A 27,962-nucleotide genomic window follows, 5' to 3' on the forward strand; every position below is an offset into this window, starting at 1 on the left:
TTTAACTCCTTTGCTCTTCTGCATTTCCCTCTGAAATATTGATTTTGATCAGAGGCCAGAAAGAGGGTGGGGTTTTCCAAAACTCGAGCCATGGCAGCTGGGACTGCAAGGATTAAAGACATCAAGGAAGAGGGCGTCCACTTCTCTAGGATCAGCACTTCACTGCCACCACTGGGAGATTTCATAAATATTCACAGCCATTAGCTAATTACAGACGCTTGGATCAGCTCCCATTTTGCTCCTCTTTCGAAAGGTCTTTCTTCACTCATTTCCCTTGTCACAGTTTGGATTTCTTATTAGAAAACATCAATAGTAAGGGAGTTAAGGAAGAAGTTACAAGCCACATCGATCCCCATCACTTTGTCTTTTGAGATAATTTGGGGAGCCCTGTGTGGGCTGTGCAGCCAGAGCCCATGGGGCTGAGAAGAACACTCGTGGGGTTAAGGTTCAAGCCCAGCTTCCACCCCTCCTACCCCTCCCAGGCTTCAGATTTATTTCAGAGTGTGTCTACACCAAATAAAACAAATTTGGAAAAAACCTCTCCAGATACGTTCCTCCTACACAGCTTTAGATGACATTTGCAGCAAGGCAAAAATACAAATTAACAATAAATGTGTATCTCATATCCCTTGAGACCACAGGCTTAGTTTTCCTTAGCAAAAGTACAGTTCTCTCTTTTGGAGATCGAGAAGAGCTGGAGTCGGTTTCAAGGGGATATTTCACATCCAGTAGTGGATGCTGAGTTCATCTGTAATGCTGGTCCCACAGAATTACACTCCTTCCTCCCACAGGACTTCCCAGCAGGAGATCTGCCATGCAGCAGGACCAGAAGCTCTCCCTTATCTGCCCTCAAAGACATCCACATTCTTACCATATCTTCTCTCCTGACAAAGTCAAATCCTTGGGTTACTTTTGGGGAGATATCGTTTTAATTCGAAGCTGCAGCTGGGCATGCAAAGTTATATTTCCTACTGGAAAAGAGAGTGCAGGTGTTGAGCTCAGTTCTCTGTCAGGCTGGACCCAGACTATAACTTCAAACAGGTCTGAAAGCTCATCTGGGATGGTCTCAGGACATTTGGATAGGAACAGTTTGTACTTCCCCTGGTAGGCAAAAGTAGGCCAACCAGTATCACCAGAAAAATAAATATTCGGGTGTAGCAATCTTCTTCAGGTGTATGGAATCACTTTCAGTGACATGACTGGGCAAAATTTAGAGATTTAGCAGTTCTTCCAGCCTAGGACACATGTGGCGTCAGTCATGCTTAATCATGTTAACTGCTGTACAAACTTCTCCCTTGCTTGAGGCTAAGACAGGTCTGGAAATCCAGAAATGCAATGTTGTTTCTGGGTAAGATTTGCCGTTCTATTGTGTTTTCTTAACCTGAGATACACAAAGCATGCCTTGAACATGAAACACTTGATCTTGGCAAGGTCTTTTTGAAATGGCTGAATGCACTCATGATTTTATGCTGGAAGCTGGGGCATGGATAAGGTGTAGGGACTGGATATTGTCATATATTAGTACAATCAGGACATCTGTCCATTTCATTATAGTTATTTAGCAGCAAATTTTGAAGCTTTTCTTTACTATTTTATCCATAGGCTTATCTGGTTTCCATGAGGAGTTTCCATGGCTCTCCTTGAGTTAGCTTTAAACCAAATAACTTAGAAGCAAGATAGCCCTGTTGGGTTTGCATCTGGGATTCTGCCCTTTCCCAAATATCATAGAATCACAGAATGGCCTGGGTTGGAAGGGACCTTAAATATCATCTATTTCCAAGCCTCCTGCCTTATGAAAATCCAACTTTGAGATGATGGGTTTTCCAGTGGCTGCTCATTTTTCAATTTCCCAGGTATCTCATTTAAAGTCTCACTGTGAGTTGCAGAACATATCTCAGAGCTTCCCCTTTACCCAAAGCCCCTCCAATGGAGATGCAAATCTTCTTTTGCTGGAATGAATTATAATTATAATTTTGTATTCATCACAGTGAACCTAAAAGTAATGATAAACTTGCCCACTACAAGCCAACTTCAGCTCAGAGGTGAAACCTCACAGAAGCTGGCTGGCTAGCATCTAAATTTCACAGCTGTGATTCTCCATTTCCAACAGCAACAAAGACACAGGTGAGAGCTTTTACCACTTCATCTTCCTTAGTTATGGTTTTTCCCAGGATTTTCAGGTCCAGATCCCAGACACTGTAGAAACCAAGGAATGTCAAGCCTGTGCAAGCTCACTATGCCACTCCTTTCTATTCACAGCTTCTGCTGAATTAATTTTCCTCCTGCAGACTTCACACTTGGGCCTCCCATGGACCTTTTCAAGCATTCCTTTTTTGTCTTCTTCCCCTCTGTGAGCAAGGGGTCATCAAAGCTGGTGAAGCAACAGTAATCAGGGGTGAGCAGTGAATGTTGTTAGCAAGGGAAACCCACCAGGCTAATGTTGACCAGCTGTTTTAGAAAGCCCATGGCCCGCTCCCCATCTATGTAGCTGTCTGCTGAGACCCCAGGGGAGGGTCTCAGGTGGTGAAATGAGGTTGTCCAAAAGGGCAACCAGCCAGGGCTGTAGGGTTTTACAGTAAAAAGAGAACAGCACTGACCTGAAGCAGATAGATCTGACTGTGGAGCAAAAGCTAAGCTCAAGGTGCATCAAAGACAGGTAACTTGCACCTTGCCAGAGCACCTGGGACAACACCCATCCCTGGGACTCTGCACTGACATGGAGCAACCAGCCCTGTCCTCCTGCATGCCTCACTGAGGGGATAATGTATCAGGATATGTCACTGCCAGCACCCACGGGGAATCCCAAGCCTAAAAACCCCACAAAAGTATTTTATATCCCCACCTACAGCAATATTGTAGGCTATAAATTTTGTATGTGGTCACTGTGTTCTTCCAGAGCATGTAGGCGGCTGTCAGCTTCCTAATCCTGGATTTATTGGCAGCAAGGAGAGGAGAGAGGAGGCTCATTTCAGGGACCAAGAGGACAAACCTATTCTTGGCACCTTGGAGGGCTTTCCTGATGCTGGTTAGATGCACTGGAGTCTCCAGGGGCTCCCATGAATGTCACCCTTCCCAAAGCCAAAGATGATCCACCTCTGCAAGCAACCCGCTCATGTTTCCATTACAACCAGCCCTCAATTCCCCTTCCTCTCTCAATCCCACATTCTGAATGACAATTCAGCACCAGCACCTTCACAGCTACTGATGAGGAGCTCAGACAGAGGAGACAGCTCAAACTCTGTCTCCTTGCAGGGAGGCAATTCCCAGGACTCTGATGGACTCTGGATGTGCCATGGTGCTCACAGGTTGGTTACAGCTCCAGGATCTCCAGATCAGAGCTCCTGGTGCCTGGTTTGGATTTATTACCAGGTTAGCATGAGTTTCCTCACTGTCCTCCATAGATTTTAGCAGTTCTTTCAGAAACAAGAGGGCTGTCTCTCTGTTCTTACCTATGAAGAGTGCCTTTAGCTGGAGTGCTCTTGTATGAAAACCAGGCAAGAAAACATTCCAGAAGAAACCAAAAAGCAAGGAAATCCATAATTTTCTTTGTGTTATTCACATGGACTCTGCTACCTACAGAATGTCAAGCACAATTTGTGTGTCTCACATTGTGCAAACATGTAAGCATCTGGCAGGAGTGCACAACTTACCCATGGCTGGTGTGAGCAAGTGGAACTTTTGCATTAAGTAAAGAGCAACAAGTATTATGCCATATAAATAAGTGACAGCTTTGGAAATTAATTCATTTTAAAAGAGCCCGTCAACCTGAAACCTGTCCACTTTGCAAAAAAACATTTCAAAACATTTTCAGGTTGATATCTTCCCTGAATTTTCCCCATCACTCTTAGTATGTCATTTCTGTATCATTTAAACTTGCTCCCTCTTGTTCTGCTGTGAAGAATACACACACACAGAGACACAAATCTAGAGGAAAACCAATCATGCAGATTTACATGATAAGACAAAACCAGGAATGTGTCATAACTGAGGAAAAACTATCAAGAGAAATCAACTCAAACCTGAGAGTGAAGGCAGGAAAGAATGTTAGATCTTGTAAAACAACTTTCTAACATACCTGTAATAAAATTGAGCCTTATCTGTTTACCAGGACAAGCAACTCCAATTCTGTAAAGGACAAGCAACTCCAATTCTGTAAGCTCTGCACCGGCTTCTAAACCAATGGGGAGTTGCACTATTTTAATTTAATTTTGTTTTGTTTTATTACTGACTAGGAGCATATCTCAGAACCACCTTCAGCACATCATGCCTTGATGCAGGGAACTTGGGTTTTCACAGCAGCACTGGTTGCAGGCAAAGGGGTCTCATCAGGCTTTTTTTGCATTTCCCACTTTGGCTTCATCCACGGCTAAAAAAATGAGTCTGCTTAAGCATAACTCACAGTTATCTCTTTCAGCTCGTCTGTAAAATGTGAATGCAATGTGTTCCCATTTAAAGATCCCTTTGCACTGCGAGAGCCACGTGAAGCACTCTCTATAGACAGGAGCGCACCCCGATTAACCTGCCGTGGAAGCAGGAGGGATGAGGAACCTTTCCAAAAGGCACGGAGAGATCCACCCAGTGCCAGGGAGCCCACTGGCAGTGTGGGCAGGCGGCACGACCAAGGATGGGCGACTCTGTCCACCCTGGTGCCGGAGGGAGCTGCTCGGCTCGGTCCTGCAAGCCAGGCGAGATGTGACTCACGCAGCCTGCTCGCGGAGAAGGAGGACCATCTGCTAGTCATGAGCAGATGACAAATTCACTGCATTGCGTCTTGCCGCTACTTCCAAATCTGTAAGTAAACACATTTTGTAACCTCTCCCGGAGTGTTTGAGATCTTCGATAATGGGAAGAAAAAAAAAAAAAGAAAAGAAAAGAAAAACGAAACAAGAAAAAAAAAAAGAGAGAGAGGAAAAAAATAAAAGGGGGGAAGTTTATGTAAGGCACGGAAGGGGGGAAGTGTTCAGTGCCGGATGGGGTCCCATCCCCATCCCCGGGCTCCGCGGAGCCCCGCGGGCGCAGCGCGGTGCCTGCGCTCCCCCGGGCGGCCGCGGCTCCGCGCTGCAGCCGCCGCCTCCCTCCGGCAGCGAGCCCCGGGCCGGCAGCGTGCCATGGGAGCCCTGCGATCCCCCCAGCCCGCGGGGCTGTGTGTGTGTGTGTCACTGCCGCCAGCAGATCCTGGAGCGGTTCAGGGCACGAGTTACGATATTCTGGCAAAGGAGGGAGGCAGCGAGGGCTTGCAGCAGCAGCACCTGCACTGACAACCTGGCACCTCAAATGGGTCAAGGTACCTGTGCGCTGAATTTAAGCGAGCGTCTTCCAAAGAAAGTCTTAGGAACTGCGCCAGAGGATGGCTACACTGGCTATCGGAGAACATTTCTTCGCTGAAAGGGTGATCATGGAGCAGGCTGCCCAGGGAAGTGGTGGAATCACCATCCCTGGAAATGTTCAGAAGTTGTCAAGATACAGCAGGTGGAGGCATGGTTTAGTGTTGGACATGGAGGTGGTGGATTGGACTCAATGAGCTCACAGGTCTTTTTCAGATTTAATGATTCTAGAAATTTAAGCATCCCTATCTTTCTGTCCCTCAGTGAAGACTGAGAGAATTCATGGAAAGAGCAACCAGGAAACACTTATCCGACCAGACAAAGTATTCCCACAATTTTTGAAGGACAAGAGCCTATGATAAACAAAAATTTGTATTTTTCAGAGTTATAGAAGCTATACATAAAATGCAGACATAAGAATGACTTAAGTCACAGGACCACCTTCATTTTACATCTGTCCAGCCCTTACTGCTCTTAGACATAATGCAGTCTTCACTGAATGCAACTTTACTGCTTTTAGAGAGAAACTGTCCTTTTCCAATCCCTCTCTTGGTGAATAACTGCTTTGCTCTGAGTCTCTGCCATCTGGACCAGACTGACAGGATGATGAAGGACTAAAACCATGCTGTCTCTGAAAACTGAAATCGGGGGAGTAGGGTGATGATGGAGCCTGTAGCTGTGCAACCCAAGTGTTTGCTAGCCTAAGGAAAGCCTCTTGCTGTTCTGCCCCTTCTTTCCCAGCTCTCTGCACTCAATGCACCTGCCTGACTGATTGCCTGGCTCTGCTTTCAACACCTCTTCTTCTTCTGGGTTTCAGTAGTGCTGATCTTTCAAGTACTGCAAGAGTGCAGGATGTCCCAGCCTGTCCTCTGCCTCCTGGGTGTGTGTTCACACTTGAGCAAGGAGAGCAGAGCAGCTGAAGACAGAGGAAGAAAGTCAGAGACCAGCAAGAGACCTCTGCAGAGCAGCCTGTGAAACCACAAGGAGCAGTGCCCAGCCCTGAGGACACCACCTGAATCTTTCACTGGCCAGGCACCCATGGAGCCACCAACCTCTCTTGGCGACCCACTGGCTTCTCTTCCTTGCTCAAGTCTCCTTCTGCAGATGCTCCTCTTCCCTGCCCCACTCTCCAGGGACTTCTCCATCTTCTCTCTTCTGCTTCTCTCTGTGTCTTCATGTTTTCTCTGTGCAATCTCACCTACAACCCCAAACTCGAATTCCCTTTCCCAGTCCCTTGTGATTTACAGATCTGCTTCCCTGCTCCATCCCTCCCAGCTGAGGCCTCTCCCTCTAACACCACCCAAAAGACAACTCCCCCCCAGCTGCAGCCCAGCATGGTGGGGGCAGAGCTGCTCAGCTGACAGCTCTGGGAGCTACCCCATAGCCTCAGGAGCATGCTGCCTGTCCCACAGGCATCCTGGGAGACATCTTTGGCTCAGACTTCTCACATCCTCAGGGATTTTAAAATTTTTTTTCTCAGTACCATCTTTACTCTGTGGCCTTTTGTCTCCTTTCATCTAAAATTCCTGTGCAGGCTTCTGGCATTTCGAATCTCAGCTACTCCCACCACTTTTTCTTTCTGGCCTTGAAAAGCACTGTCTCATCCAACTTGTACCCAGCTTAAACACTGCTATGAGCATCCTTTCCTCAGGGGTGGCTTTTGCTCTTCTGCTGCTGCCTCTGCCCCCCTTCCTCTGCCCTGCTATGCTCAGGAGAAGCCCCTTCCTTCTGCTTTCAAGGCTCAAGTGCATAATTCACTAACCAGATAAAATTTCTGCCCTCATCTAGCTCTTCATACAAGCTTTATTTGCCCACTTGATAGATTTCCAGGCAGGCACCTTTGCTCATCACTCCCACCACTCAGGTGTGAGACGGGCCCACCACAAACACCCACGCAGCCACTCTCTTGTCTTCTGTCAAAATCTCTGTTACAAGCTCTCAGAAAATCTGTGCTGTGGACTGCCCCTGTGCTGGGCTCATTTCTGGTGCTGCTGTTCCATCATTTTGTTCTGCTTTCCATTCCCTTTTCCTCCTCTGTCATTCCCCTTGGCCTCTGCTTCAGTGCTAAGCTCTCTAGCACAGGGCCCATCTTTTTTCCTTAACCATTCAATACTCAATCTGGTGATGTCCTGGTCCTTGATTAAGATTCCTATGGTGATATGAATCATTAGGATTGATTCCCGGTGCTATACTGTCATTTAGTGCATTTGCTACAGCTCTTGGTAGCAATTTGTACTTAACTTTGCTTCAGCACCTCAGTTCTGAAGGTAGGAAATGTGTGATATTAATTACCTCTAATCACAGCTGACATTAGAAGTTCTGGTAGAAAACCCTTAGAAATAGTTCCATAATTCCTAGTCTCAGAATGGAGATACAAGTTTCTCTAGCATTACATTTTTTAACCCATTTTGCTGAAATTTAATGTAGTTATTTAACTTTCATTTTCTTCAGCTGCTAACCCCTCACCTAGTTCAAATGATTCATCCCTGCTGCATTCACTGCCCAGGAATGTTGGCTTTCAACAAACTACAGCAAATAATGTAAAATAAACACGAGTGTGCTTTCATCTCACAACAATCTGGGTTAAGTACATATTTCACACACTGCACCACAGGATATGTTAAATTAAAATCAGAACCACCAGATTTAAAAATCCAATGCCAATTCAAACCATTGATGAGTTATTTTTGTATTCACTTATATCCAGCAGTGGGCATGAGCAACAGCCAGTGCTTTGTTAACCCTGTGCCACTTGACAACTTTTTGCTGCATTAGTTGAGGAAAACCAAGAATTTTGATTTGAAACTATTGTTTGTGGAAATTACTTTTATATACTCAAGTATCCTGATCTCCTTGAACAAATTTGAGAACATACCAGTAGTTGTGTCTCCATCTTCCTCTTATTTTGGTGTTCTACATTTCCTAAACTGCTTTCAATCACTCTCAGAAGAACAACCTGGAATGGTTTCCTCGAAATAATAAAAGGGTTCTTAAACGTTTGCTCCCTCATGCTGCTGGAATCATGTGGTCTGGGGTCTTGCATGTATTCATTTCCTAGCAAAAAACTGTAGGGGAGCTACATTTGAAATAAACAGCGTTAAAAAGAGGTTGGGATGGGAATCTGACAGAAAAGTGACAGACTCAGATTTAATGAACCCTTACTCTAGATTTCCATAGTGTAACATTTTGTGAATCTAGCTTCTCCTTCCAACAACACTAGGATAGGAATCGTGCTTAGTTGTTGATTTACTTTGAAGATATTCAGAATAGGCATTACATTTCCTTTAGGCTTTAAATACAAGGATAGAGATTCCCTAAGATTTTGGAAGCCTTCTGTTCGGTGCCATGTTGCTATGTTTAGACTCTAAAAGTCAAAAATTAAATGCTGGGGCTAGCAAGAGAAAAAGAGAATTAGTTTAGTTCATTTCTTTTCTTGACATTATGGCTTGATGAGCTGTTGCCTTTTCTCTGCAGTGTCTGCTGGAAGAGATGAGCAGGGACCTTCTGGGGAGCTTTGCTTCCTCCAAGTTGCTTGGAAGGATCTGAGCTTATGGGAATGACTGAAGTGTCCTGGGGACAGAAAAAGAAACAGTTTAATTTTAATAGGTTAATGGTTCCTGGACACTGAAGGATCCACCACTTGCCAAAACTACTTCTTTCTTTTCTTCTTTTAGCTTTCATGCTGCTGTAAATCTAGACATCATCTTTCCCTGACCAAGGAAAAACATTGACCTTTTCTGGTATTGACAAAAACAGCAGAAGACAAATCCAGATACAAATATTTTCATCCATTGCCACAGAAACTCCTTGAGAGCCATATAGCCCTGTCTGGTCAGCTGAAATGTGAACTTGAAATGTGTCTCCCTTGGCTGAGAATGGATGGAAAACCTTTCTCTAACAAAGCAGTGCTATGTATTCTTCCACCCACCTCGGCAGGAGAATCGTCTCTGTACCACAACCCTGCTTTGGTTCTTTTAGCTGAGGTTTTGTGTAAGGAAAATGGTGAAACTTCTAGACCTAGAGGCTGAAGGTGGTGATAAGAAGAGCAGGACAGTTGGGTTTAAAGGATAAGTACCTTTTAAAAGACATTTTATTCCAGCTGAGACCTTTGAGAGACAACGGAATGTTTGTATTCCCAGAATTAGAATGGCTTTTTTGCAGTGCTGCTACAGTAATTAAGGTTCAGAGCTCAGTTCAAAACCTAGTTCTACCACAGCTGGCAAAGAAGAGAGCATAAATAAGCTAACAGTTCTTCCTCCTTCAAAATTAAAAAAAAAAAAAAAAAGAAAAAAAAGAATACATAAATGTCAGGATTTTCAAAATTATGGAAAAATTCATTATAAGGGATTTTCTCAGCTGGATTCAGTGATCTTTGGATGCAGTCTTTGGAGACAACACTCCTCAGAAAAACTGGAATATCAAAGGAGAAGAGCCCTGAATTTCAGCCACTGTAGAGCAGAATTAGATCTTCCCACATTTCTGTGAAGATCTATAGACTTTATTAGAGTATCTTTCCAGCTTGTTTCAGCCCTTTTTCTCTAATCTTCAGTTGTGCCTGTATTGTAGGTTAGGGGAGTAGTTGGTTTGTGCAAGAACTCAGGGAAGAGAAGCAGCTACATCACTGGAGAGGAGAAGCTGAGGAGACCCTAGGTCAAGTTTTGTTCCAAAATCTCCATGGGCCAGCTCATTACAGAGCTGCATGGAAATCTTCCATGGTAACACCTTTCCCACCGGAAAAAAAACCAAACAAAAAAAAAAAAAAAAAAAAACCCAAACAAAAAAAAAAAAAAAAAAAAAAAAAAACAAACCCGACCAAAAAACCAAAAACAAACAAACGAACAAACAAAAAAAAACCAAACAAAAAACAAACAAAAAAACCCCAAAAAAACCCCAAAAACCCACAGAAAACAAAAAACAAAACAAAACAAACGCCCCCCCCAAAAAAACCAAAACAAAAAAACCACCAAAAAACCCCCAAAAACAAACAAACAAAAAAACCCACCAAACCAAGAAACAAAAAGCTAACAATGGTAATTTGTTAAAAATGAAGGGTTTTCTCTAAAATTAAAAGAAAAATTTAAAAGACCCCCTTCATTTGGAAAACAAAATATCTTAGAGAAAGCCTTCAAAGGTCTAGCCTGAACTGCTTGAAAGCAAATGTTTTAGATTTTCAGCTTGAAAAGATGGGTTACCAGGGTTTGACTTTCATTTTATAGTACATGAGAAAAAAATATTTTTCAAGGTGGAGTAAGAATGAGATGAGTTTTTTATCAAAATGAAACTTTGAGAGCAGTTCAAAAAGGGGGTTTTAGGAGTGTTTGGGGGGAGGGATTTGGTTTGGCCTCATAAGAAATTTGAGAAAAAAAAATCAGTGGTTTTTTTTTCATTCTGAGAAAGAAGAATGCATTCCCTGTGGACCAAAAAAAATCCAAAAATCCATCTCCCACCCATCCTTAACACTCAGGAGCCTGCATCTTTTGCAATGGCAAGGCTGGAGTCATGCTGTGGGTGCTTGGTGGGATCACAGCCAAAGAAAAGCACTTTGCTGTCAGGGGCATTGAAACTGCAGCTCGTGGGCAGGAGTGGGTGAGCCTGAGAATTACCCAGGCTGGTCTGAAAATTGGCAGCCTGGTTGGAAAGCATCCATGATCTCCAAGTGCCCAGGCCAGCCCAGGAAACAGCCTGATTTAACAACCCTGGGACACCCGGGAGGCCTTTTTTGGTGAAGTGCAAACCTTTAGTCACAGGCACACGCCCCACCTCGAGCAGCAAGCCCAGTCATTCCCAAAGAATGTCTTGAAAATAATTAAATGGCTTTACGTCATGTTCCAGGAGATTAAATTTTTCTGCCTTGCATTTCTTAAAGCTACCAGCTTATAAGGTAGCATGTCAAAGCAACAAAAGGTCATATGTGGCCCTACTTGCTGCTTCCAACAAGGAGCAGCCTGGTACATTACAACCCCTTTGCTTTGCTGGGGAGAGAAAAGAATAAAAATGCAACAGTCTTGGCTTAGCCTAAGTAGTGTCAACAGAGTTTCTGCATCTACAAGTTCTCTCTGGTCACGAAATGCTCACAGAAGATAGGCACTATATTTAAGCAGAGCTGATACACCCTTTTCCTGAGAAATTGTTGGTTTGTGTACATCTGACTGCTAAAACACATATAGTGTCCCCCAGTCTCCTTAATACAAGTGCAGAGAGGTGCTTTTGGAATTGCTTTACCTCCTGTGAAGTTGTGGGTGTCTTCCAAATATGAAGAATGATATGGAAATTATGTATTGAACAGAAAAAGGATCTGTCCTCAGGTGAAATCTGCATATTCCCTTCATTTCTCCATTATTTATAAAACCAAAAAATCCCAGATTAAAAATGAGGATAAACTCTAAATAATACCAGTGCAGTATCACCTACTGAGCTTGGAGGGCTGTTTTGCTTTCCTTTTCTTTCTTTTTGTTCACTTTCATGAGACGTAAATACCCATATTTTAGGACTATCAGTGATGAATAAAAAATAAAGTCTCATCAGCACTAGGCAGAAGCAGCCCTTGGAGTAACACACTGCAAACAGACACCTCGACCTCACAGAGAAACCTTTCTGTCACACCACCTTTGCAATCTCCTTTTTCACAAGGCTTTTCACATCAGCTTAATTGTGATTCTTAGGGAAATCTCAACTTCCACTTTGTATCAGGGTAATGAAAAATTTAGGTGCTGTTTCTGACCATTCCTTTACTTTGCAACCCAGTGTTTTGTTCCAGCTCCTGGCACCCCAAAGCACAGTAGAGACGTGGCTCTGATAACCTCTCCTGGATGAGCTGCTAGTTTCCTCACATGGAGAAAGGGCATAGAGACTAGAGAGATCAGGATAAATTAAAAAGCTCAAAATTTCTGTCTCTCTTCTCAAGTTTGATGAAAACATCATGGAGGATGACATAGGGAAAAGTGAAAATGACAGTGTATCATCTCTGTGTCAGCCAGAATATGAAAGATGAAAAAGGAAAAAGAGATAAAATAAAGGGAAGAAATAACATAAAAATGAATGAAAGAAAGGAAATTGTTATGGTAGGGAAAGAAAGAGAGAGACAAACTGGCTGAGAAAAGAGGGAGATGAAAATTTAAAGGAAACATGTGAGGCAGCAAAATAGTAGCTGTACATGTCTCTAGTGGAAAATAATTATGGGGCACGTATAAGCAAATATGACATTAAAAATTACACAATAGCAGATAAGTAAAGGCTGTGGGTAGGTCTGGATAATTCTCCTCCAAATAAGGCGGCTGAAAGTCAGCATTCCCTTATTGCAGCTATTGTGAAGCTAAAGTTCACTTGTACTGAAATGTTTCCTTACTTTGTATCATAGCCTGATAAGTGATTTGTTCCACTGGGAGAAAATGTTTTATCACCACGGCCCATGTGTGTTTTGCTGGCATAGTATCTGAAGTGCAATTATTCAATATAGTTTTTCAGCTGGTGGGTATTTGTTTTAATTTTTAACAAAGGCGGGGTAAAAGAAGTGTTTTCCAAAAAATTCTGGTTTGCACTTTTTTGTCTCTTCTTTTGCTGCTTTTCCTGTCTGTCTACAACCAGATCCACTCCCTAAAGCACCGAGGCACTGCAGCCCTTAAATGAAAGCTCCTTTGGGTGTTTTTAACACTCTGCTCACCCACAGGCACTCCCACCACTTGTTCCAGTGGCTGTTCCCACTGTCCCTGTGCTGATGGGCTCGAGGATACGAAGCACTGTCACTTCTGATTTGATCAAGGGGCACTGCAGGGACTGCACATGTAGCAAACCAAGTGCCAAAGCTGCACCAGGCCTACTGGTTCTCCCGGCACAACCACTGCTGGTGACAGCTTTTACAACACTCGTACTTGTTAAATTCCTCCTCTCCTTGATTTTGTATGCTGGACAGCAGCCAAAGCCATAATCTGTGATCTTTATACCTCCCAAGAATCTTCAAGTCATACAGTTTAACAAACAGGTGCCCTCTTACAATTAAAATTACCTGGAAATGAGAAAGAACTTTTCCTAAATGTGCCGTGTAAATGTCACATTTCTTTCAAGGTGTTTTCTTTTCCTCTCAGCTATATTTACACAATAGCCTTTATTTTGTTGGACTTCTTTCTCTTCAGCTCTTGAATTATACAGGTTTTACATTAAAATAAAAGTCATCCCTTTCCTTTGCCTGTGCAGACATGTGAACCTCTGTCTAAACTGAAAAAAATCACAACTTTCTACATAAGGCGTGTGATGTTTTATGATAATGGTACCTTTGACCATTTTAACCAATAATCTTTGAAATGTACATAGAAATTAGGCAAGGTTGGGCAATATGTAAACATTACCTGCCAAGAAAGGCTGTTATACTGTACTACTGCTATAAATCACAGACTTTGTAAAGGCTGATGCTGGGAGAAGTATCCTACATTCAGTAATGAAACCATTTTCTTTGTTTGATGGTGGGGGACCATCCCCAAGCCACCGACCACATACCATGAGATGTGTCCCATGGGATTTCCTTGGAGAGAAGTTGCAGATCAAGACATTGGAGTGCTGCTTGACTGCAGGTCTCTTAAAAATCGGCCAGAGAGTGAAAACAAGGAGAAAGCAACCACACAGAAAAGAAAAAAAAGAGTGGCCCTGGGTAGAAACCAGAACCCAAAAGTTCTTTTGGTTAGAGAGCTTACTGACAAATCCAGCCATCATTTCCCAACAAGGAAATGAACTTGTTGATTGTTCCCACTGGTCCAGGAAGAAAAACAAAGCAGGATAAATAAACAGGGTTGCCCCAAATAAATATTTGTCTCTAAGTATCAGTGTCAAAACAGCATCCTCCTGGAAACAAACTGGCATGATCCTAAATGTTGTCTCTTTTACTGGGATGAGGGAAGAGCTGCATGTAGCCACTGGGTAGCTCATGGACATGTGGATACAGAACTGTGGAACTAGGACATTGCAGGGAAGACTTCTCTCTCCTTTATCTGCAAAAATCCTCAGGTCTAAAGAAGAAAGTACCAGTAAGTGAGAGAAATAGCATAAAGTCAGTCTCATTTCTCAGGCTGACCTGTCTTCCCCTTTCTGTGAGCCAGTGCTGCTGCCTTATTGAACTGGCTGAAAACCAAAGGGAATTTTGCCACTTGAAACTGTTCACATTTAAAACAAAAAGACTTTCAGCATTCCCACAAGGAAGAAATTTAATAATAATCTGGCAGCTGTGGAAAACACTTACTGCAGTATTCTGAGACTTCACTTAAAATGTTATATCTTAATGCATGGGGTTTCATCTGTGGGTTGGTTAAAGGCCTGGCAGCAGGAGTACTGGGCATGGACCACTAACAATTATTTGGAAGCACTGTCCCTTACAGCCAAAACTGTTGTGTGATATTTCAGTGGCAGCAGGTTACGATGATCTCTGGGCAGTGATAAGGATCAAAGTGATCACAGAATCAGTTAAGTTGGAAAAGACCTCTGAGATCATCAAGCCCAACCTGTGACTGATCACCACCGTGTCACCCAGCCCATGGCACAGAGTGCCACATCCAGTTTTCCTTAAACACCTCCAGGAATGGTGACTCCACCACCTCCCTGGGCAGCCTGTTCCAATGTCTAATCACCCTTTCTATGAAAAAAGTCCTTGTAATGTCCAACCTAAACCTCCCCTGGCACAACTTAAGACCATGTCCTCTTGTCCTGTCACTTGTTACTTGGGATGAGAGACCAACCCCCACCTGGCCACAACCTCCTTTCAGGGAGCTGTAAAGAGTGACAAGGTCTCTCCTGAGCCTCCTTTTCTCCAGGCTAAACATCCCCAGCTTCCCCAGGCCCTTTGCCAGCTTCACTGCCCCTCTCTGGACTTGCTCCAGCACCAAAATGTCCCTTTTGAAGTGGGGGACACAGAGGTGGACACAGGACTTGAGGTCCTCAGTGCTTTGGGGCAGCCAGCAGGCACAACAGGGTGGTGGCACTGCCCCATTCGTGGGTCCAACCTTCTGAGCTCCTTCCAGCTGGGGAGCACTGTGAAATCTGTGCTGCTCGGTGTACGTGTTGTAACTCCAGTTTGCGCAGACATGGAGAAGCCACAGTAACACAGATTAGCTCCAATTCTTGTAAAAGCTTGGGCTTTGGCATGTCTTTCCATCAGCTAGCTGCTCCCTTGCATAACAATCCTCTTTATTTAATTATTACATTTTAGAGGTATGGAATGAGAAAAAGGCCTCTAGAACCACCATTCCCCCTCCTCAGGCGACTCCACAGGTGACTACATCCCAGAATTTTCTTCAGAAACCTGCTCCAACTCCACCTTAAAAATGTTTTGAGGTTTTTTTAACATCATGGCTTAACACAAATATTGAAACGTGAGATCCTGATAACATTCTGACTGCAAGCTTTAAAGTAACCTCTGAAAGCCCTACAAGCAGGTTGTTTTGTGCCTTCGGAGGACTTGTTATTCTGCAATGACATCTGCCTTTCTTCTGAGCATGGCACACTGTGATTAAGAAGTGAGTTGTTTATCTCCTGCTCACAATCACTTGTAAGGATCTGAAATGCCCTTTACACATCACCAGCCACCCCTCCTGTGCTCTGTTACTTTGTCATTTGGCTTTATGACCAGTTTAACATTCTTAAGCCAAATGTGAATACTTGGGACAGCACAGTGTTTGTTCCAGGCACACGGAGAGAATGCTGAGGTAGGATTTCATGCACATCTCTGAAATCCCCATGTGCATTCTGTTGTGATCTCTCCACCCAGAAGTTTTATGGAAAAGTCAAGGCCAGGAGTTCCCATCACCATCATCTGCAGTTTTTCACCCGCTCAATCCCTTAATGCCCCTAAGGGAATTGCTGTTCCCTCTTAAGTGAATGAACTCTCCTGAGCCAAGTAACTTCTGTTTAAAGTAAAATCTTTTCCTCAAGAAAAAAAAAATAAAAAACTCCAGCCTTGCTTACATCACCTTTCACTATCAAATACCTTCTCTTAGCATAAGAGCTAATAAACTACGAGTAAGCCATCTGCTGACTTCATCAGTAAGTTAAACACACAGAGCTTCAACTCTGCCTCTGTGAAGCAAATTTTTCCACATATCCAAGGCTTTTTGAACTCTCTCTGGTTGGTCACATTCATTGTGAGGAGGATGCCAAAGCAGACACAGCACTGCAGAAGAGGTCTTGGAGTCTGGCTTAGTGCAGATATCCAAAATAGGGGTGTCTGCTCCTGAGGCTCTCCCATGGGCCACACCTCTTCTCTGGAAATCTGTAGCACAACTTCCCTCTGCTGCCCACAAGGAGCTGCTTTTTAGGGCCTGGGAAATGGGAACCATTTCTTTGCACCTCCATGAGGAATCCAGGTAAAAGTTGTGGGTCCCTGGTTCTCTCTGGGGATGGGAACAAGGGAGAGAGCCTGCTTTTGAGGACATTTGTTTCTCACCAGCCCTGATGCAGTTACCTGTTCAGGAGACAGGTTTTTATATCTACATTGTCACAGCATTAAACAGATGCAGAGTCAGGGTCAGAGCCCCACTGTGATGGACATTTCTGATCCAAGACCTAAAGCTGCTCCCTGGTGTGGGAACCACAATATCTATATTTTTTCTTTTTTCTTTTTTCTTTTTTTCTCTGCGGACTCAGAGTGCTCACAGGGTTTTTGTTTACTGTTTGTCTCACTATGTTTTAAAGTAAAAAATGTAGTAATGATCAGCCTGGTTCTTCTGTATTTTTTTCAATCAGTGCCTTATTTTCATTCTTCCAACTCTCCAGCAGTGTTTACAGTGGTTCAAAGGGCTTGAGAGCTAGGACATCAGAAAACACATTGTCAAGTCCAGCAGACTAATATGTAGTACAAAAATAATAGTAGTCTTCTCTTTTTTTGTTTTTAATCTTTTAATTCCTGACCTGTAACAAAAAAAAAATATAAAATTACCGACATTTTAAGGGAAACAGGGAGGATCATGAGATTTTTACAGGCATTAAAAATAATGATTTTCACTTCATTAGAGTTTACTTTACTGTCTAATTTTCAGTGATAGCTCTGCTTGTTGTACCTGGCTAGTAAAGGTGTTCAGTAAAGAAACTGGGGCTAAACTCAGTAGGAAGCAATTATGGAACACTTTTACCACAGAGAAACCTTATGAAAGCAGAGATTGTATTCATTGCTTTCACTTGGAAAACAGTGCTGGGGATGTGGATGAGGAAAATTTAATTGATACATGCTGTTACTCGTCATTTTGTTCTCTGAATAATAACTGATATAAATTCAAGACAAGTCATTCAACTCTAGATTTGTTTAGAAAGAGGGCAAGAAGTAAAGGAAATTGCATCCCATCTAAGATTTGATTTGCATCTCATAAAGAGATGGGGAAGATGTAACTGAATTCTTATTTAACGTTGTGGATTTTGCCTAAATTCTTCTCTAGAAATAAAAATGTAATATATCCTTATTTAGGAAAGAAAGGCTGTGATGAAAATGATAAAGCAAAAGGTAGTGGGAAGATTCTGGATCCTGGCAGTCCTTCTGCTTTAGCTGCTCTCATCACTGTCATTTTTATGGGCACTGGGCTGGACTGGGATGTGGCTGCTGTTTGTGCAGTACTCTGGAGGAATTGGGGTTTTTTCAGGCTTAGACAGAGACTTTCTCCATAATGTTGAACAAATTACCTATGAAAATAAAAAGCATAAAGGTAGTGAGGCAAATGCATTCAGGCCAGTGCTTAAACACTGGAGTTTATAGCATTTCAGCTTTAGAAACAGTATGGTTTTTAAAACCTATATAATTTTTAAAAGAAACATAACGTCAAGATTTACCCTGTTATCTTGTGAAGCGAGTTTTCCCTACATAACAATTTGGATGATTTTGTTCTTAGTAAAAACAGAATTAAATCCTTTAAGAGCAAAAATAGCTATTTAGAAAAAACAATAATAAGCAAGCAACAATAAGTGTATGTCATTAGTGCACTCCAGAAATGGAGCCCATCTGAAATCTGCTCTCTAAATCTTACTCCACTGTGCTCCTGTGGGCACCCAGACCTCTGTGAAGGAAGAAGAGATGGCAGAGGAGAAATGGATCAAAAGTTCAGCCAATAAAACATAAGTGCTTGATAAAATAGGTGAAAAACAGTAAGTACAAATGTCAAACATGAGTTAAGGAAAACTGGCCATTTCATTTTCCTCAGCCTCAGAGGGAATGGTTGGCTAAGTGAGTTTGTGTCCCCAGAAAGTGTGGTTCCCCCAGAAATTGCTCTCTGCACAAGAAGTTGGAAGGCTACCTCTGCCAACCCATTTCTGGACCATTTCATCCCATTGCAGAGATGCACAGAAATATCTGCCATCCTCCCAGGCTCCATATGGACCAGAGCCTGGGGATGTTCTTATGAGATTCAGTAATTATATTTTCATTTTCCCTCTTCTTCACTGGAGGGAAATATGCTATCAAATTAAAAAAAAAAAATTAGAAATTCATTGGAATAAAAGGAAACAGAAGGGCTAAGTGCTGAATTACTGAAGAGTGGAAGGAAAAATAACCCACCTTCCAAACCTGTAATGTTTCCACCAGGAGAACAGAGACACCCAAATGCAAAAAGGACAGAGGAAACAGCAGTGACTTCGAAGATCTAAATCTTTTCCTCTGTGCTGTACAGTGTGTGCAGTTTTGACTTGTGTACACACGTGGAGAAAGTGAAATATCATCTCTTCTCTGAAAAGTTAAATTACTTGAGAACTTTAGAACATTACATTTTCAATGAATTAAGCAAGTCAGAGGAGACGCAGCAGCTCCACCTTTCTTCTGTAAGACAATACTGGCACCTCAAAGGGTATGATGGCCATGGAGAACTTGCTTTTCGTGGTCACTGAGTACACCTGAGGAGTGCCAGCACCATTCCTGGTGCTCTGCAGAATACAAAATATACAGAGCTCTCATTAAGATGAATTCCATGTAAAGGTTCAACCCAGACACTCCAGGAACCAGTGGGAGGGTTGCAAAGCCAGTCACAAGAATATAGGACTCTGTTTTCCAAAAATGCCTTCCTGATGTAGAAATACCATCATCAAAACTGACCTGGGCTGTCAAGATTGTAAATTCCACTGACAGACACCTTAAAAATGCCTCTCTAGTTTTTGCTTTTGAAAATGCTGTGCCCAAGAACAACTAAAAGCAACTCACCCCGTGGAAAGCATACTGAGGGAACCGCAGACTCCTTGAATGTCACTGGATTTAGAAAGCAGATCTTGTAGCCACACAGTGTCCCCAACTTCCTGCTTACAAACTGCTTCAGCATTGACTCAGTAGGAATAACACCATCCACTGAATCACCCACCCATCTGCAACACCTGCTTCTTCCCCAGCTCTTACGCCTTCCCCGGGATGACTCAGTTGAGCTGCTCTGAGCTGGGAGATGGGAGAAGACCATACCTAGAGACACACGGGCTGGGGGAATTCAAGGCCCCCTACTAATTCCTGGTTTTCTGCAATCTGGGATGCAATAATCCCTTGTCCACTCCCTGTGACTCCACACAGCTGGGGGGTGTTTTGTAACTTGTCCAGCCCTGCCTATCTGGAACACTTTTCCTGCCGAGACAGTGACTCACTTCCTCTTTAGGAAGCTCACCCAAAATCCTTTTCACTTTAGCTTATAAACTATTATTAACTCCATCTGTAAAGCAAAACTTTTTACTCATCAGTAGTGCTAAATGGGAATTTTCCAGTGATACACACTTTTTTTTTTAATTGGAAGATGTTGATTTGTCAGAACATAAATCTTTTTTAGAAACAAACCAGTTTTGCTTAAGCTTTCATCAGAAAAAGTGTTTGCATCCAAAGAAGGAGAGCAGCTCAGCTTAGCCAAGACACCAGTGGTTAGGTCACTGACAGAGCAAAACTGAGCTTTTTGTCTACACAGGGATCTGAACCTGGCCACACTGTCCTCCACAGTCCCAAAACAGCAATCATCTCTTAGGATGGAGCAAGTTCATGGTCTCCCACTGATGGTGTTCTATTGAGTGACCAGTCAGTGTTATCAGAACTTGGTCCTGATGTCTTCTCTGTTTCATCCTTAGGTGACTGGCAGTTCAGGAAAACCACAATTTTTTTAGTCTTTCTCATTTTCCAGTGAAGCTTCAAAAAAATCTCAAGTTGTTCTCACCGAGGAGCAGGATGTTTTCAAATCCTTAAAGGCTGTCACAGAAGAGGAGAAATACAGAAGATTCCAGATTATTTGTACTCACTGTTTTTCTCAGAAGTAGTCCCAAGCAGGAGGTCACTCCAGTCACCTCACAAACACAGAGGCTGTAGCAGTGGGGGTTTTTAGGACTGGTGGCAAATTTCTTTGTGATGTGCATAAGAGACACCACATGAGTCAAAGTGTTTCCTCTGAAATCCTTTTTATGTATCTTACTCTGAAGTCCTTTATATTATTCTGATGAGTGAGGTGATGGGTTTCTGTGGCCAATGGACACTCCAAATTTGTTTGAACCTAGGCATAACTGCACATTTGGATTTTGTTCAGATAGTAGATTGTCCATTATCCATGTGTCTATATTTTTCCATGGGCTATAAAAGCAAGACTCAATTAGCAAGTATGGCTTTTTTCTCCCTCTATTTTCACCCATGGTTCAGGATATGTTTTTCAGATTCAGTTTCAGAAATAAAATTAAGTTCTGATATTTAAATATATATTCAGTAGTTTAGTCTTTGAAAATGCTCCTTTTTGCAGCCAGAAGAATGCCATTATCATCTGAACTCTTTCCCTATTTTGTATTCCTATAGTACTGCTCAGTAGGAATCGTGGGGCTAATGGAACTATTCCTGCTCATTTTGGTTTTTGTAATCTGTTATTCATCAAGTGTTGAGCTTCTGGGGATTTTACAAACTATATCAACTATCTTACACCTCTAGGTTGCTCCCCATCTAACAGCCAAGAAGTCCTGGAACTGCTGACCACCATGGTCCTGCAATCACGGGCTGTTCAGCACCCATTTGATCCACACAACCAAGCAGGATGGTGGTAGATCTTTCTGAAAAGCAAAGGCTTTTGTTGCTGCTCAGGCTGGAACACTCTCCTGTATGAGGACAGGCTGTCTTTTAGCACTGTTTACTTAACTGAGAGGCTCCATGGTGAGAAAGGGCTTCTTTCTGCTAAGAGAACTTCATCACTGGAGATATCTCATTTCTGGGGAAAATGTTTCTCATCTGTTTCTAGGAAAGACATTATTTCAGGGAGACTTAGCCTTGGCTGTGCCTGCTTTCCATGTACATGCTGTGGACCCATATTTACTGCTAGAACAAAAGGACAAGGGAGGGAAGTGTCTGTGCAAAGGAAATTTTCAACCTAAGAGTGAAGAGTCTCAAAGGGTTTTGACTGCAAAGGAAAAGGAAAGAAAAAATCCAAGCCAATCTGCCTTTTCCACCCCCTCTATTTGTCAGTTGCTCCCCCTCCTTTAGACTGTCAGATTTCACTCCCATTCTACTGTATGGGCACATAAATCTTGCCAGAAATGCTTCACTCACTTAACACCTACCTGCTGGAGCTTAGATTCAGAGAGAGGGGAGAAAAAGCAACCTCAAATCCTGGCAATTCTTATAAATCACAGTGTTGCTAATCTCTTTTCAAGAGAGTCGAATGTAAAGTCATGTTCCTTCTTGTGAAAACATTACTAGCCTGTGGGTGTCAACACAACCTTCTTTTCCAAGAAATCTGTTGCATCCCACAGCGACTCTAGAGAAATTGCACTCTGATGACAGTGAAGAGAGTCTGCTAGAAAAACAGCACACGCCAATTCCATACAACAGCAACCTCAACAAGCACTTGTTTTTGTAAGATCAGCTCTCTCTAATTTCACAAAAAGCAGAACTGAACTTGACCAAGATATATTTTATGGGAGTTGTTTTTACAACCTCATTGTTGCGAGCTCTTTCCCCACCCCAAAATCACATTTTCAGCTTCCTTATTCATTCCGTGCCAAGACACACTATCCCATTTCTTTACAGCTCCCATACAGAATAAACAAGAACATAAACCACCTGGCTGCTACCTTTACACATCCTTCCACACCCTGGCTTCTAACAGTGAGACTGTCTCCTCCTCTGGGAGCTCCTCAGCCCCAAATTGGTCAGCCCTTGCAGTTACCCTGTTTTGATAAAAGTTTTGTCTCTTCCTGAGGAAAACATCATCCCAAATCCCCCAGACCATTGCAGAAATCCATTTAATAATGAAATTTGAGGAAATCTCAAGATGCTTCACAGATTATTATCTGGAAAGTGTCCATAGATAACTTTCAGGGAAAGAGCCTTTAACAGGTAACATTTTTGCAACTAAGTGAAGGAAACAAGAGATGCTTTATGAAAAAAGGACAAAAGAATCTCAATTCTTCAGAATGCAGTACATTACTGAAAGGCAACAGCCATTAAGTATTCCAGTATTTAAAGGGTGGCTACAAAGAGGATGAGAACTCCATTTTCCACGTGGAAGAGACAAGGGGGAATGGGTACAAGTTACTCCTGGAGACATTTTGATTACAAACAAGAGAAAAAATTTTACAATGTGAGCAATCAGACATTGGAATGATCTGCCCAAAGAAGTGGTGAATTGGACACTTTCAAGATGCAGCTGGGGAGGCTGCTGGGGTATCTTGTCTAGACTGCACTTTTACCCATAGAGGTTAGACCAGAGATCCTTGAGGTCCTTTCCAACCTGCTATTTTATTATTCTAATTGCATTTCAAGTCACATAGATTGTGAGTTCTCCTCTGTGTTAGAAGTTACCAGAATAGGAAAATAATTTGAATTTGTGTGCATGATGAGGAGCACCATAAAATGACCAGAGATCCTTCTAGTTAATCCCTGAATTACCCACTCTGAATCACTTGGGTTAAGTTTGTGTGTGTGTGTTGGGTTTATGTATTCATTTATTTGGGTAGAGAGGAAAGTTCAGATACCCATTTGTGTGTCTGGAGCTCAGACCATGACTTTGCCTGGGCTGCATTTCTGTCCAAAATAATGACTCGGCGTGTGACAACTTCATATGAAGTCATGGGGCTGTCTGAGAAGACTCCACTCCAAACAAGACTTATCCTTTCCAGCCCTCCCACTTCCCTTCTTGCAGTTACCACACTGCCAGGGTGAAGTCAAGTCCCCACCTTTTCAGACTGCCCTGAGAAAGCACATACCAGGCTGTGTCTGTCAGCCTTGCATGCACACCTTAGGCATGAACAGGCAAAGCTTGGTGCCTCACATCCCTTGAGGGGTGCACTTGCTGGCTGATGTGCTGTCACCATGGGATACTTCATTATGGGAAGCTTTGTTAAAAAATAAACAAACTCCGAGCTACCAAAAAAACCCCAAAACTGTGGACAGATGGAATGTAGGAGAATAGAGATAGTGATGAAGGTAATTTCACCCCTAAGGAGTTACAGCTGCACTAATTACCAAGAATTAGCAACAGGCCTGCCCTTAATAGGCCACAGCTAGGTCCAATTAGGATGGGTATTGTAAAAGAGTAGGTTGGCTGGTCCAGAAGTTAGTTAGAGTTAGTTGGCTGTGCTGTAAGAAGAAGTTATTACTCTGAGGAGCTGCCCATAAGAAATCACAGAGAAGGTACAGAACTTTTGAGTTAAGATGACAGAAAACCATTGCTCAAATGCAACTATTCACATGGAAATAAGTGCCTGCTCAAGACAAACAAGGAGCTGGTTCCACCTCACACATGGTTCTTCACCTTTATCTTCCAAAGAGCAGGAGGAAGAGGTCACCTCCTTCTTCTAAAGTTCACCCTCTCACTTCATCATGCAGTGGGAAGGCCTGGGGAACTCTGCTGTTTGTAATTCCCTCTCTCCCCCTCCCAGGCTGCAGCCTGGACTGCCCAGACCCAGGAGAAATCAGCCCAAGAGCTGCCTGTGCAAAGGGGTTAGGAATAATGTCCCCACCTCACAGCACCAATCAACCCTGCTCTCACCTCCCTGTGACCACCCCTGTGGAGCATCTGTCCTCTCCCAAATCTCTTTCTTCTCTGACGATCTACAAATCTGAGAAAATCTGACAAAACCTTCCAAAAGCCAGCAACAATAAGGCAGGAAGTGATGCCTTGAGAGGCTACCTGGAACAGAGGCTGGACAGTGTTAAAGGAATAAAGCAGGGATTTATTCAGAAGGCCTTCAAAGGTTACACCTTGGGCAGTACAAGAGCCTGGCTGAGGCTACACCTAAGATGAAGATGGGCTCCTGGGTCACAGCTTTTCACACTTTTACAAGTTTTGGTCCATTTGTGTATTGGGGTTAATTGTCCAATTACAGCTCGAGGTTATGAAGTTCCAACCTCCATGATTGCTCTCCTCCATGTGCTGATGTTTGCACTTTTTGAGCCTGAAGCTGCAACGGTGTCCTTGGTTCTCGATCTGGAAAATGATTGTTTTATCTAATTAAACTGTGAAGAGAATTTGCTAACGCTTAATATGAAATTCAGAGTTCTATACTAATGCAGTACAGAATCTGGAAAATATGAAAACTAAAACTTAAGGCATCAAAAGGAACAGAAGAAAAAGTCACTGAAAACAAATGAACTAAAAGACAAAAGGAAACACACACATTTTACAATTACTGTCTGAGAGATTGGAAGAAAACAAAAAAATTCTTCTATGAATTGTTTCCTATTAAAATTTTGTAGCAAATTATGACCCCAATAAGAACACTGGCAAGCTGGCATCTATTTAGTTCTAGTTCATTTATCCATTCTGAGAGGTGACAGCCCATATAATGATTTCTTGGCAAGGCAAAGAGGCATTTCTTTGGGTAAATCATAACTCCACTGGCATCACATGGTACCACAATAATTTATACCACACAAGGGCCTGTTCCACCATCTGAATTCCCTTGCCCATCACATTGCAGCTTGTATCCAGGCCAGCTTGACTTTTATGGTTAACATCCCCGTCGTTTGTCATTCACACTGTGGCAGAAACTTGAAGTCACAACCAGGATGCCTCTTGCACAGGGTTAGATGCTGTGACAACATATGCAACACGATTCCAAAGGGCTTTCACTCTTCCTCTGCTGTTATCTGTCACGTTCCTACCCCCAGTCCATCCAAACAGATTTTCACCAAGTGCTTAAATGGCTGAACTTTGGCCAAGAAGGCACCATGGAATTACTCACAGTGGCAGGCCAGATGAAATGTAAGCATCACCAATTCATCCAATTATTTTTCAATAGAAGCTGGGGCCAGAAGGGACTTTGTACATCATTACTCTTGATATTCCAGACATTCTTGTTTGCACTTTGGTTCTGCAGAAAGAAATAATAGTTTGTTTCATTGACAAGAGAGGACAAGTAAAAATTAGCAGATTTTATGGGACATAAAAAAGCCCATTAGAAAATGATGTTTAGAGAGAGAGACATTTTTTATTGTGCAACACAACTCTTCAACATGTTTCAAAATAAAATATTGATGAAAAGAATATGAGTGTGCTTACCAAATATTATTTTTGAGTCATATATAAGTTTAAAGAGATTATAAGAGAATAATAAAGGAATGTGATGGATAAGGGGAGGGGAAAGGTGATGGTAGTTTAAAATACATTTCTTTTTTTGGCTCTGTTCACAGAAGAAGCTAATAGTGGCTTCCTGAAAGTTGGTTTTGGTAACACTTCCCTTCCTTGCTTTAGTTCATTTACTGTTCCTGTAAAACTGAACTTCAACATAAATCCAAACCATAAATATGGGCACCTCGGGACTTCTGGATCTCTTGACATTTGAGTCCAGATCTCTGTTATGCATATGAGCCAGGACAGAAATCTAGCTCTGAATGCCCTCAAATACTACAGCTCTACTTGTGGGTCCACAGTATCCTCAGCTGGGTCTTCTGTCCACTGGAAAGGCAATTATTAACCAGGCAACAAGCAGGGAGAATCTCTTAAAAAATACTTGCAAAATGAGAGTTGAACAACTTGAGCTGGAATCTGCTTGGAAATGACTCTATAAACAGAACTTCCCATGAATCGAAAACCTCTTTAAATTTTTGTTGCAACTTGATTTAAATTTCTGGGTTATTCAAATTTATGTGAAATTGAGATAAACCTCCAAGATTCAGTCACTTTTAATAGCATGAGATACAGACTTCTCAAACCTGCTGTGAAAGCTGGAACCTGGGCCAGCTTTTCATCCGCAAGCCGAACTTAACATCAGTAAGAAACACATCACACTCTTCTCTTATTTCCTATACAGTTTAAGGAAAAGAGAAAAAGAAAAAAAGAAAAAGAAGAAAACAACAAAAGAAGCCAAAACAAACAAACAAAAAACCCACCACCAAAACAAACAAACAAACAAAAAAATCAACTCAGAAATATCCAGGACAGAGAAAAAATTTATTTCTGAAAAACACAGTCCTTTCTCATTCTGGCACTTCAATCAGATGCTTTGCTTCATACATTCAGCAGCTTGCATGTATCCCCACTTCTTCCTGGGAGATTCACAGTCTCTTTACAAGCAGGGCACACCTCAGAGGTGACCCAGAAACCCTCTCAGCAAAGCACTTGCCTGCACCCGTCAGAGGCTGAGCACAGCTGAGTTGGCACCTTAACCCATACCAAGCCACCTCTGCCAACTGCAGGCAGGAACTTTCTAACTCCTTGTTAGAAAAAAAATCTCTGCAGCCAAAATCCCCTCCTGGCCTGCAAATATGTTCAGGCATACACCTCTGTGTTGTAAATGAAATATCTGGCTTGCTGCAAAGCCGTGCTGGAGGAGCCAACTGGAAGCGAGCAGAGCGAGCGCTGGGAGAAGGTGTTTGAGCTATTGAATTTAGTGAATCCATGGATGTATCATCCAAGGCAGCACTGCACATTTCCCTTCAAGAGTCATGCTGGTGGGGATGAATTTAACACCTGGTCTTTCCATTCCCAGTAATGGGTGTTTTGAGGAGGACTTCTTGGATTGCCTCATGTGGAAGACACTCATCTTTGGTCCCGCTTGCAAAGGGGAGCAAAGCCCCTGTGCCACCCACTGACTTCAACAGGAAGAGTTACAAGGGGCTCAAGGTGTCCTGTTTAGTCCCAATAATGTGATTATTGTGCCCAGACTGTATCTTTTCAAGTCCAGGCCAAAGAAAGTGGGGACTTGGAAACCACTAATGAACACCAGTCCAAAGACTGCAACTTATACATGCCTTTGGATACACAAAACATTTCTAATGGAGTTGATATGAATGGCTTAAAATTTGATATTATGTTTTTTCTGCTTTCTAGATTTCAGCGCTTTTTAAAGGGACACATTAGTAAGAGGGGAAAAGAAAGAATATTCAGTGGAAGGGATTTTGTGTGTTTCTTAATGAACTAGGAGGGTGATTGGTCACAATTCAATCTGGGGCAATGAAAAGACCAAAGCATGAAGCCATAAGCTTTCATTCTAAGAGTAAATTGGTACTGAAAACTGTCTGAGTCAGTGCCAACAGTCTGATTTCTGATCTTTGGTGTACATGCATTCGGGTTTATTCCAATGTAATACATGAAGTAATATGAAGTAATAATGAAGTAATGAGGTAAGACTGAAATAATGAAGAAAACCTATATTTTCCCAGAAGGCAGTAGTAGAGTATCTAGCAGTCTTGAATAGCTGTGCAAGGTTTGCAAAACACTATATCAAACATTTATTGGGCAGAGTTTA

The 27,962-nt window shown here is 42.6% G+C and overlaps 1 long non-coding RNA gene across 1 annotated transcript in view; it reads left to right on the forward strand.

Moving 5' to 3' along the window:
• The first annotated feature begins 2,522 nt into the window (after positions 1-2,522).
• LOC135293162 (uncharacterized) overlaps positions 2,523-27,962 on the forward strand; it is a 32,372-nt gene continuing 6,932 nt past the window's right edge. Inside the window, exons 1-2 of the long non-coding RNA XR_010355286.1 lie at positions 2,523-2,656; positions 2,897-4,791. This is a non-coding gene — a long non-coding RNA (uncharacterized LOC135293162). The remainder of the gene's footprint in view (positions 2,657-2,896; positions 4,792-27,962) is intronic.

This window comes from Passer domesticus, chromosome 2 (genome assembly GCF_036417665.1).
Source record: "Passer domesticus isolate bPasDom1 chromosome 2, bPasDom1.hap1, whole genome shotgun sequence".
Classification (NCBI taxonomy): Eukaryota; Metazoa; Chordata; class Aves; order Passeriformes; family Passeridae; genus Passer; species Passer domesticus.